This window comes from Lissotriton vulgaris, chromosome 1_2 (genome assembly GCF_964263255.1).
Source record: "Lissotriton vulgaris chromosome 1_2, aLisVul1.2, whole genome shotgun sequence".
Classification (NCBI taxonomy): domain Eukaryota; kingdom Metazoa; phylum Chordata; class Amphibia; order Caudata; family Salamandridae; genus Lissotriton; species Lissotriton vulgaris.
The window spans coordinates 235,513,338-235,526,194 of record NC_141686.1 but is presented as its reverse complement, the minus strand read 5'-3'; positions in this window follow the sequence as shown (position 1 = coordinate 235,526,194).

The following is a 12,857-nucleotide window of genomic DNA, read 5'->3' as shown; positions in this document are numbered from 1 at the left end:
AAAACACGGAATGATTATGTCATGATAACTACCGTGTACTGATGTGTTCAAAAAGTTGCGTATAACCGGGGGGTGCGGAATGTTGACGCTCCCCCCGGGATGCCGTACTGCTTTTATTGATGATCCGTATGATGCAACAATAAAAAGAAATTTTCAACAAAAAAAAAGTTTGTCTTAAGACTAACTTAAGACAGACTTAAGACAAACTTAAGACAGACTTAAGACAGACTTAAGACAAACTTAAAACAGACTTAAGACAGACTTAAGACAAACTTAAGACAGACTTAAGACAAACTTAAGACAAAATCCTAACTTCTGTGAATACCAAAAGTAGTAAGTTCATTCTGTGAATACCAAAAGTAGTAAGTGCATTCTGTGAATGACAAAAGTAGTAAGTGCATTCTATGAATACCAAAATAGTAGTAAGTTTAGGATTGAGTCTTAAGTTCATTCTGTGGATCGGGCCCTGTATTTCCTTTTGCCAGATTTACTTTAGTGGTAGACCTTGGAATGCGTCAAAATGCTTCACCTCCCCAGGTGCATTCTGCAGCACACACAGAAAAAGAAAAATGCCTGCATTATTTCTCCTTAATTTTGCTTTTTCCATGTGTGTCACCTTGTGCAGCACACATGGAAAAAGTAAAATGCCATTGTTTGTTTATGTACTGGAAGGTATCCCTTCCTGTACATAATTTGAACCAATCCCTAGCACACCTAAATTATCAAAATTCACTAAGTAAGTAACAAATGTAACAACGTAAATATAAAGAGCATGAATCCACAGTACACAGCAGGTTTCTTTAAATTCTTCAGCGGCAGATTTACAATTACTGGCGCATCCCTGCAAATTAGAAGGGATGTGCCAGTAATTGTGCGCCGCAGCTCCGTTACCCACGATGCGCCGCATTTACAATGCGGCGCACCGTGGGGCCAAAACGGCACAGATGCGTCACGCATCTGTGCCGTAAAGGCGCCGCATTGCTGGAGCTGCGTCGCAAGCGCGACGCATCTCCAGCAATGCTCTGGGGTTTCCTATTCTTTCAATGCTGCCTCAAGCCTTACGCCTGCTTCAAGCAGGCGCAAGGTTTTGACACAGTATTGACCTAAAAGTGACTGAGTGAAATCTTGTAGATTTCACTCAGCCACTTTTAGGAGGCGTTCCTGCGCAGGAACTCCTCCTTATGGCGCAGGGCTTTACAACGTGATGCATCTCCCAGATGCGTCACGTTGTTAATACCCTGCACCATGGCGCATCTTTTGTGCCGCCGCTGCGTAACAAAAGTGACGCAACGGCGGTGCAAAAGAGGCGCAAGGGGCTTGTAAATCTGCCCCAGAAGTCTTTAATTCAGATGATGTTTTCTTTTGGTAAGTCAATCATGTGACTGGTCGAAAGCCCAAAGCCAAAGCCAACACGTGTTTAGTCGCTTCTTGTTATATGTACATGCAACATTTTTTCAAGGCTGAATTCGCTGTATTAAGTACCGTACTCGAGGATACCGGCGTGAGGAGGCAGTGCAAGGACGATATTTGCATTCACTTTGGGCTGGGGACACGACACACCTTATACACCGCACGGAAATTGCTTCACCCCTATGAGAGGAAAAGTATTTAACCCACGCCGGAGGATTGTTGTGGGTCGGAATTATCACCACGCGTTAACGGTACTTAATAGAGCAAACTCAGCCTTGAAAAAGTCACGTGTACATATAACAAGAAGCGAGGAAACACGTGTTGGCTTTGGGCTTTCGACCAGTCTCATGATTGACTTACCCCTTGCATCTTGCCACAGAGGTGCTTGGTACCAGTGCATGGCAACACATTAACAGGAATGCACCATATTTAAAAGATACATGCTTTCCTGTCCTTTAACCCCTTCACTGTGGCGGCTATTCCGCCGCAGTGCTAAGGGGGTGGGGGGGCCGCGTGGCGGGTCCATGCTGGTGACGGAACCGCTCCGTCACCAGCCGCGGTTGCGCTGTGCTCATGACGGAGCGGTTCCGTCATGGCCCCACCCGCTCAATGGAACGCTCAGCACAGGCATGGAATCCGCGCCGCGCAGGCGTGCTGAGCTGGCCGTGACGGAACCACTCCGTCATCAGCACAGCGCGACCGCGGCTGATGACGGAGTGGTGCCGTCACCAGCAGGGGAGGGGTTAAGGCAGTGTGTTGTGCTGTGTGAAAAAATTATAAATATGTGCCTAGGTTGCAGGAACAGGTGTAATGGAGCACTACATGGCCCTGTAGGGTTAAGTGTCTCCCACAATACACCAGAGGGTGCAGTACCAAGGGCCATCACTACGGGAACCATATCAAGTTAGCCAGGCAGCACACTGTATGCGCCAGGGTGCAGTGCCTCAGACCGTCGCTAGGTGTCCCAGTCCAATCAGAGTCCACGTTGTACAGGTGAAACTAAACACTGCTGCTGAAGGCAAACTATAAGGTGACACGCCCGGTTTGTTTTTCTTGAAGGACACTGTTAGGTAAGCACTTCCCGTGTAATCTGAATTGACATCTGCTTACCCGTGATGCATTGCAAACATGGCTAACTCTTAGTTAAAAAAAAAAACTTCTCATTAATTAGTCTTTACTGTCTTGAATTTTTGTGCTAACTCTGCAAACGTTCATTTCCATTCGTGGACTTGAATATTGAATATGTTTAGTCGCTCTAACAGTAACAAGAGCCAATGTATCCTTTCAACATTCTAATAAAAATGCATTATTTGAATTGAAGTTCTCATGGTCTGAATATTAAGTGAAATTATAATATTGTTAAGTATTTATTTTCGGATACAGAATGACTGACAACTTGTAACGTTGTCTGCTATTGTCAGATTCTAGCTGTCGATTTTGATTAAATGGTGAGTATGGGTTCAAATCTCTGAATGAAGATGTCAGAATTTGAAGGGAATACAACATTTTCTAGCTATCGCGACAAGAATTTTAGATTCTATTAAGGACACGGAGGCGAGGATTATGCTTTCTCATTTCTTTACTGCACAAACAGCAGCCAATGAAAATGAAACTACAAATGTCAAAAACAACATTTCCCATGAGGCTTTGAACCACGCCTCTCTTACAACAACCAATCACAATGGTAATAAGCATATAAAGCATAGAGACACTAATCACGCCTCCTCTTTCTTTGCGCGAACAGTCGTGAACAGTCTCGTCACATTGAACCAAAAGTCTTAGCTCTCAAGGGAGAGCAACAGTTCCATAAGTAATTCTCAATGGAGAAATCCAGAACAGTAAGAATTCATCCTCCAGCAGGAAGGAACAGCAGCCGAATCCACAGGCGGCAATCAACTCTTGTTGGAGTTGTTTCCTAACACAGAAAAAGAAGTTTGAGAAAAAACTCCCACAACCTATACTACTCAAAGGGTGGGTATAAAAGGTTAGACATCGTCATTTAATCAACACAGTTGCATAACTGTCCCAACGGGTGGGATAATCCTCGCCTCCGTGTCCTTAATAGAATCTAAAATTCTTGTTGCGATAGCTAGAAAATTTTGCATTCTATGGCAGGACCGGAGGCTTCTGATTATGCTGGTTCAAAGCTCAAATTAAAGCTCGTCAATCACAGCATCAGAAACATGAGGAATAGGTTTATAATAAAATACTTTAAACATTGAATCTGAGGACCAGTCAGCTGCCTTCAGGATATCCTCCAAGCGAGAACCCAGTAGGTAGGCTTTAGAAGCCATCGCACCCCTAGCAGAGTGTGCGCCATAAGCAGAAGTATCAATGCCGGCTTCCGACATGATCCATCTGACCCATCTGGCTAAGGTAGCAGCAGCGACTGGTTTGAATGGCTTTTGAACAGAAATCAACAATTGCCCCAAAGGATCAACTCTGTGTGCAATAGTACGCTCCTCATAACATTTAAGACATTGAAGAACACATAGCTTGCTGTTGTGTGGAAAGGCCGGGTATTCAACTGAGCGAGACATGGTCTTAGTACGTCTTGTAATGACAAAGGATACACCCTGAGGAGAAAACATCCTCCCAGCCAAATCCAAAGCTCTGACATCTGAAACCCTCCGACATGAAATGCGGCACAACAGCATGGTAAGCTTGGCAGAGAGCTGCTTTAAAGATAAAGCACCATTATCGGACCAGGATTCCAACAAATTTAGCACTTTATTAACATCCCACTTGGTGGAATACCTGGGCCGAGGGGGGTTGGCCACACGCACACCTTTAAGCAACTTACACACCAAGGGATGCATCCCCACAGGTTTACCGTCTATGTGGTCTTGACCAGCAGAAATAGCAGAGCTGAAATTGTTAACTGACCTGTAAGCCAGGCCCGAGGTTGTGCAGTCAGATAAAAAATTCTGTACCTCAGTCACATTTGATCCCACGGGATCCACCTGTTTTGAAAGGCACCAACCCACCCACTTCTTCCAAGAAGCAGAGTATCCTTTTCGAGTGGAAGGAGCCCACGCCTGCTGCATAAAACTGGAAGCTTCTCGTGAAAGGCCTGCAAGGCGTTCATGTCTCCGGAGAGCGTCCACACCATCAAGGACAGTTGGTTCAGCAGGACCAGTGGATGGCAAGACCCCACTGGGTCCTGCAGAAGCGTTGGAAAGACTGGGAGCCGGAAGGGGAGGTCTATTGACAACTCCAACAGTGTGGGAAACCACGACTGAGTCGACCAAAATGGAGTCACCAACACTACTGTCGCCTTCTGTCGGCGTAGCGACGCCGCTACCCTCGGGATCAGCGCAAATGGTGGAAACGCATAATTCCTCTGCTGCCCCCGATGGTGAAGGAACGCGTCTGTCCCCATTGCCATTGGGTCCGGTCTCCAACTGTAAAACAGGGGAAGATAGGCATTGAGGCGCGAGGCAAACAGGTCTATCTGGCATGGGCCTCGCATAGTCATGATCCGGGAGAACAACGATGGGTGGAGCCTCCAATCGCTGGAGTCCCGGAGAAATCGGGAATTCCAATCCGCCACTTGATTGAATTTCCCAGGAAGGTACTCCGCCACCAAGGAGATCCTGTGATCCAGGCAGAAGTGCCAGAATTCCTTCACAATGTGTACTAACATCCGGGATCTCGTCCCTCCCAATCGGTTGATGTATCTCACCGAGGAGACATTGTCCATCCGAAGGAGTATACAACAATTGCTCTTCAGAGGTGAGATAGACCTGATGGCAAAGGACCCTGCCAGCAACTCTAGACAGTTGCTGTGGTAAACTCGCCACAGCGAGTGCCCCAGCCCCACTGACTGGCGCCTGACTCCACCACCACATCTGGGGCTGCGCCGAAAATAGCTCGGCCGTTCCAGGCTGACATGTGATCCAGCCACCATTGAAGTTCCTCTCGGGATTCGGGGAAAGAGGGATCAAGTGATCGTAATGAAAATTCCTCTGCAGGTAAAAGATCTTCAGTCTCTGTAGAGCTCTGTAATGCAGGGGGCCGGGGAAGATGGCTTGAATCGACGAGGCCAGAAGGCCCACAATCCGTGCCAACACCCGCAAGGAAATCTTCTCCTTGGCCAAGGTGGATGTTATCTCCCTCTTGATGGACCTGATCTTTGAAAGGGGGAGGAGAAGCTGGGCTGAGACTGAGTCGATCAGGAAGCCCAGGAATTCCATCCGTTGATTCGGTATCAGTACCGATTTCTTGGTATTGATCACGAATCCCAGATCTTGCAACAAGGAGGTCGTCCACTCCAAGTGAGTGAGAAGGAGGGACCGGTCCTGAGCCAGGAGTAGCATGTCGTCAAGATAGACAATCAGACGCACTCCCATCTCTCGAAGGCGAGAGATCACCGGCTTGAGCAGTTTGGTGAACACCCAAGGGGCTGAGGACAGCCCGAAGGGAAGCACCTTGTAACGAAACCAACGCCCTTTCCAAGGGAATTGCAAAAACTTTTGATGAGATGGGCAGATGGGCACTGTCAGATAGGCATCTTTCAGGTCCAATCTTACCATCCAATCGTTCTCTAAAAGAAGGTCTCGTAAAAGATGGATGCCTTCCATCTTGAAGTGGCGATACGTAACAAAGGGGTTGAAATCTCTCAGATTTAGCACAAGGCGCTGGCCGCCTCCTTTCTTTTGCACAAGAAAGACGTTGCTGCAGAAGCCACCAGGAATGAAGGGTCCTGCAGCAATGGCCTGTTTTGTCAAAAGTTCGTCCAGTTCTAATTCTATAAAACTCTGTGCGAGATGGGAAAAAAGGAGAGGACGAGGGGGGAAGGGTTGCAGGGGGCAGGTCACCATCTCTATCTCGTAGCCCTGGACGGTCCGAAGGACCCACACATCTGCAGTGAGACTTGTCCAATTCCTGACAAAATGCCGCAACCTTCCCCCTAGCAGAAGCAAAGGAAGTGAGGGACTTACCGGATGACTGATTATCGAAGTTTTTGTAGCCTCGGTTGACCCCTCTGTTATAGCGGCCCCTGAAGCCGTGTGATCTTGACGGGTAAAATCCGGCCTGGTCCGGTTCCTGCGTGTACCCTCTTCCCCGTCTAGGGGCGTAGCCTCTTTGAGGACTGGAATTTGAGTAGCGGCAGGTCGAGCGTCCTCTGCCACGCCCGGCCGTACCAGAGACCTGATGTAACACACGCTTCAGTGAGGCCTGAGACTTGTCTGGGACGCAATAGTATTGACAAACTTTGCAATGTCCTTAACAAAATTGTCACCAAACAATTGTCCTTCTGCCAAAGGACCCGGCTCCGAGGAAGCCAATTCCACCAACTGAGGGTCGATTCGAAGAAGGACCGACTTCCGTCGTTCAGAGGCAAGAACGCAGTTTGCGTTTCCAAGCATACAAATGGCTAGTTGAGCCCAGCCCGCCAAAACTTCAGGGTGGATGGCGTCACCAGTCTCTTGAGCCTGAAGGGCTAACTCAAGGATTTTGGCCAAAGGGCCCGAAAGGTCCAGGACCTTATCTTGGCATGCTCTGAGCGCGCGATCAATCCCTTTCTTGGGGTCCTTCTTATATTTCTTCAGAAAGGTGGTCATGGAGGGGTCTATGTCTGGTGTGATTGCCACTTTGTGGGGTAAATCGGGACGGGGACACTCGGACTTAAGGTGGGAGCGAACCTCCTTATCAAACCCTTTACGGAGGTGAGCCTCCAGATAGGCCGCCACAGCAGGAGGGGCAACCCAGTCTGAGGACCTGGGGTGGACAATGTCAGTCGGGTCAAAGGAAAAAGGAGAGGGAGTAACTGGAGAGGTATGCTTACGCTTTTTAGTGTGTTTGCGGTGGGCGGCATCCGAAGAATCATTATCGGTGCCCGTATCCGTGGTGGTGTCATTTGGGGGGAAGTGGGGGAGAGGTCACAGACTTGTCATTGGATCGGGATTCTTTGGATTTATAAATCTTTTCATAAGATTGGGCATGGGGCCAGGTCGGGTCAAGTGCCACCTTCTTAGGGGGGGGAGAAGAGAGTCCTTATCTGGAAGGGGCAGAGGCTTACCAGGGACCAGTAATTCCAACTTCTTGGCCAAAGGGAGGAGGGCCGACGAAAGGGCTTTGTCCAATTTGGCATCTAGCTTTTTATCAATGATATCCTCCATGGATTCTCCTTCATAGAAATCCTGCTGACCCTGATATCCATACGCAGCATCCTCCTCCTCGCAGTACTCAGTGTCTGCCATCATTACAAGGAATTAGCAATTCCAAACTCCAATCCCCAGAGGGAAGCTATGAACCAGCCCAGGTAGGGGCATCGAATTTGGGGAGTGCCAGGCGCAGGAGCCGGAAATACCAAGAAGAATATAAAATATATAAAAGACAGTCCCACTCTAGGACTAATGGAGGGAAAAACCCTTTCTAAGAGACTGAAAGGGCCTTCAAAAATTACGGTACTGCCTCCTGAATCACAGGAAGGCAAGAGTTAATAGCAGGAAGGCTCCTTTGCTTGAATCAATGAAAACGCTGATAATTGGGTCCAGAAATCGCCCTCGACTCCTGGCCAATGCTGCGTTGATCCCCACTTCAGCCGGGGGCAGAGCGCCGATCAGGCACCTTCGAGAACTGCGCGCGCACAAACCGGCGTGCGCGAGCTCTCCGAGACGCACGCAGGGCCTCAACGGCTCCGGCGTGCGTCTCTCTCCCCAAGGGGGGGGCGAAACCCCTCACTAGCGCGGCTCGCTGGGAAGCGGCCGCTGGATGCAGCGATGAATGGGAAGAGATCGGGGGACCTACTGGCGCAACACGCGCCATTAGGCGGGCCGGGACGCAGAGCGGAGCTCCGGTCCCAATCTAAGGACAGCTCGGGCAAGAAAGTGAAAACCAATGCAAAACAGTGAGCGCAAAAGCGATCAATCAAGCAAGCAAAAGCGTATACAAAAAGCAATGAATAGTAACTGTAAAAGTCACAGCACAATGCGCTAAGGCAACATAATAGGCATAGGCCACAAGTCATTGAGAATAAACATATAAATTATAGAGCACTTATCTGGGCTGCGGAGCAGCAAAGAAAGAGGAGGCCTGATTAGTGTCTCTATGCTTTATATGCTTATTACCATTGTGATTGGTTGTTGTAAGAGAGGCGTGGTTCAAAGCCTCATGGGAAATGTTGTTTTTTACATTTGTAGTTTCATTTTCATTGGCTGCTGTTTGTGCAGTAAAGAAATGAGAAAGCATAATCAGAAGCCTCCTGTCCTGCCATAGAATCGCTTCCAAATGTTTGCTTTCTCTCCGCAGTTGTCAGTTTCACTGTCCTATATTTATGGGGCGCCTGGAGAAATGTCCTGCAAATACATTTTCTGCCTCAGACACCAGTTGAGTGAGTGCAGTTTGTGTTCCAAAGCGTGTGCTTTCACGCCGTATGTCAAATGCAGGGGATATAACCTGTAGGAAATTCACCTCTTCTGCCTGGTCCCTCTGGATTTTTTACCTTTTTCATGAACTCTGGATATATTATCAAGAAAGGGCGATACATTATCGCCGCTTTTATCGGCAGGAAACTGCCTCTAAAGTGACGATAAAGGGATTGATAATATGCTCTATAGAATTCCAATAGAAACCCAGGTTAGACATCTAACCTGGGCTTCTATGGGAATTCTCTATGGCATATTATCAAGCCCCTTATTGCAACTTTAGCGGCAGTTCCCCCCCGATAAAGCGGCGATAATTTTAACGCTGTTCTTGATAATATGCCCCTCTGTTTTTGCGGACCTCAGAACTCTATGCACTTTACCCCTGCTAACCAGCGTAAAGTACTGTGACCCCCTCCCCTTAAAACAGGGTTAAAAGGTAAACTGCCATATTTATTTAGCTAATGTATAAGTCCTTAGTCTACTGTGTACAAAGTGGACCCAGGGCCTGAAATTTAAAAAGTCATTAGGGAAATTCAGTGCCTATTGTGCCACCCACTCTACATGTCAGTGAAAACATGACATACCTTATGTGTAGCGTTACAGGTGCAGCTATTGGAAGTGCGTAGGATCTGTCAAAAGTAACTATTATTGACTGTTATAACCTTCCTTTTATATATTAATAAGTCACCCTTACAGCACATAAGTCGGTGTATAGAAATTTAAAGTTAGCACATCCTTACAGTGACTGGGTCCCAACACCTATTTCATTGTAAGTCGGCTGGAAGTCCCTCAGAGAAACTGTGGAAAGCAATGACTTCCATTTTTCAACCGAAGGGGCAGATTCACTAAGAAGTCATGCAACGCAACACAGCAAGTCAACTTCTTGCACTGCTTTACACGACAGGTAGAGAATAGAAATGTGCTAAACCTACTAAAATGTGAAGCATTTTTTCTCTCTCCGTGTGCTGTCACACTGTGTGCTGCATGGCACCAACACAGGCACCCTTGCGCCATGGTCAAGGGGGCCTGTGTTACAGGCAGGATTGTTTTCATGCAGAAAGACATACCTTTCTGCACAAAAACGGTTCTTTGAGGCATTTTGCTCTTTCCACATGTGATGCAGAATGCAACTCTTGTAGAAAGAGAAAATAACAAGGAGAAATAAAGATATTTCCCCCTGTTAATCCTCACTTCGGTTAGCATACCATGTTGACGCATTCCCAGGTTGACAAACCTTAGTAAATATGAGCCCTGGGGTATGCCGCAGATGATCTCGGCGTATTATGGAGCGGAAGGGGGAGAGGCGCACGCTCTGTGTTCTGCAGTGAGGAAGTGTGAAAGTTGAAGAAATTGATGTACATAGACAGCATTCATTTCCCTTTTTCTCCCACTCCTCTCCCTGTGAACACCATGAATGCCATAGACTATTGACCGTATCACTCCGCCAGTGGGAGCCCATACCTATATGCATATGCACAGCCATTCTGGGCACCATGGCCTTTTTACCCATTGGAATCCCCGGCTTCCCTCCTGCGCGTATCTTGCACCCCCTCTCTCATGTATAGACCATGAAACCCTTTCCCTTTGCGCGATCCTGATGTGAAAGGCAACCCTCCTGCTTGACCCAGGCATTCCCCATTTCCCTCTCGAAGAAGCATCCTTCGCCTCAGCTGACATAGCCCCCCCAGCTGTATCTGACTGCCCCTGTTCTCTCATGTACAGGTCATAGGATCTCTCTCTCTCTCTCTGTGCGACTCTGACCCTGCGCGCACCCTGACCCCCTCCCTCTCCTCACATGGGCAAGTCATAAACCTTCCTCTTCTGCAAGGCCCTGTCCTTGAGAGTCACGGGCGCGCCTGACCAACACCTCCTCCCCTTCCATGAATGCCCCTCTGTTGACAAGCCTTCCCTCCGCGCTCGATTGTCCACGCAGGCATGAATACCACTCCTTTGATGACCCCTTCCCCCGAGTCCGGCTGACCACACATGTCCGAGGCCATCGCCTAAGCCAGGAGATACCATTTACTGCCCTTATTGTATGCCTAGCCACCCCACCCCCTGGGCTATGATCAGGCGTACACATCCTACGAAACACTCAGCTGCGTGATTGCCCTCCCCTCTTATCAGCAGGTCAAGGGTCCCCATTGTGAACGTATGTGGAGTAGGATCACCACGAGGATTATAGGGATGTCTTTCTTTTGCGTCATACTGTCCTGATTGTGTTATCAAGTGTTTTGTAAGATATAAAAGCAAGAGTCTCAGCTCACTTGTTAGAGCACCTCCCGATGACACCTTGTTTCGTGTCTGAAATGACTGGCTCTCCTCATGAGAATTAAACTCTGTTCTTCATTCCTGCATCCAGCGCCCGTCTCTTTATTTGATAGCTATTCAGAATTGGAACTAAGAGGCGTCTTGCGCCAGCGGCCTGGGCATCGATAGAAATGCGGGCTCATTTTCTACAATTGGCGTCCCAACGCGGGGTCCATCAGTGACATACGGTCCAGTAAGAGAGATCCAGACGATGAGGTGAACATCTAAAATGATCGGAGTATACCTGCCTTGAGAGGGCCCTCGTCCGGCTGCCGATTGAATGAACTTCACCTATTCTGAACGGACCTCTCTTGAGTGACCTACTGTCCTGACTGGAATCCCACAGGACTGCTGCGATAAAATCATGGAGTAAGAGAACGATCGGGCGCTGGAAGGAGGAAGGCGAAGAACTGCCCACACGGTCCGGTCCGGGTAAGGTCGCGTAAATGCGACAAATTGTGAAATAATTGTTTTGGATAATACTAGTATTACGCTTTGTTGAAACCCTCTGGAGATTCGCTGTCTGCAAACGGAGAAAACAACAGGCTCTCTCTTTGCAAGCAGTGAAGGATAGGTAACGCAGACTTTTGTCCCCATTGTAATCCGTCGTGCCTATCTTCCTCCCCCACTGTTTCCCGAACTGTCGTTCGTGGATTATTGTCTGGAGATTCTTTGTCTGCAAACAGGGAAGAACAAGGTCTCGCTTTGCAGGTAGAGAAAGAGTGGGCAACGATAACTTTTCGTGCCCACTTATTCTCCCCACTGAATTGTTTGATTGGCCGATTATTCGGTATTGGTTCGTTTGAGGTATTCACCGCCGCCAAACAACGGAGAATAGAAATATTCTGCCTAGTCTTTGCCCGCCGTGATAAGATAGGTAATGCAGACTTTTGTCCCCGTTGTAATCCGTCATGCCTATCTTCTCCCCATTGGTTGGTAGCCTGTTTAGCCCGGACCGCTTATTAGAGTCGAACCATCCAGCTCCACTGGAGGGCACATCTAATAGGGACCTGTTCATTAAAGTGTGGACTAGTCGCTATAGCTTATAATAGGTTATGGCATAAAAATACAAGAAAAGGAGTTGAGCGAAATCAGTAGGCCACTGAGGAGTTATCAACTTCGCTAAAAATAAAATAAGAAACGTTAGAAATAACCCGTAATAAGAAACATAAAAATGGCGAGGGAAGACAAGCTTGACACCAAGGCAAGCCACGAGGTAGCTAGGTTCCGTTGCCTATTCCTGCCCTAAAACATGTCTGCCTCATTGCCCACCACGCCCAAATAACGGTCACATGAAATAGATACAAATCAATAGGTACCTACCCCCATTCCGGAAACTCCCGAAGTGCCACAGGTCCGCGGTTACGCCCATCCGGTAGGCGAGGCCTCGAGGCATGCGGGGCTCGCCTGGACGCAGTCGGAAGGGGAGGTTGTGGGGCGGACGGCCCAGAAAACGGTGATGGCCTCTCCTTCTCTCCTCTTCTGCTGCCCTGCGGGCCACGGGGGGGGGCTGTCTTGCTTCAGCCACCGACCACCCTCCCCCCTCCTCTGTCTCTCGCCTGGACCGCCCCGCGAAGAAGGCCGAAGCCACAAACAAGAGCGGCGGCGCTTACATGTAGTCCCGCCACATGTCAACGCCTGGACAAGTGCAAGTAGTCCCGCCACATGCCGACGCCTGGATAGTTACAGGTAGTCCCGCCACATTTCGAATTCCTGGAGAGTTGGAGGTAGTCCCGCCACATGTCCACGCCTGGAAGTTACAGG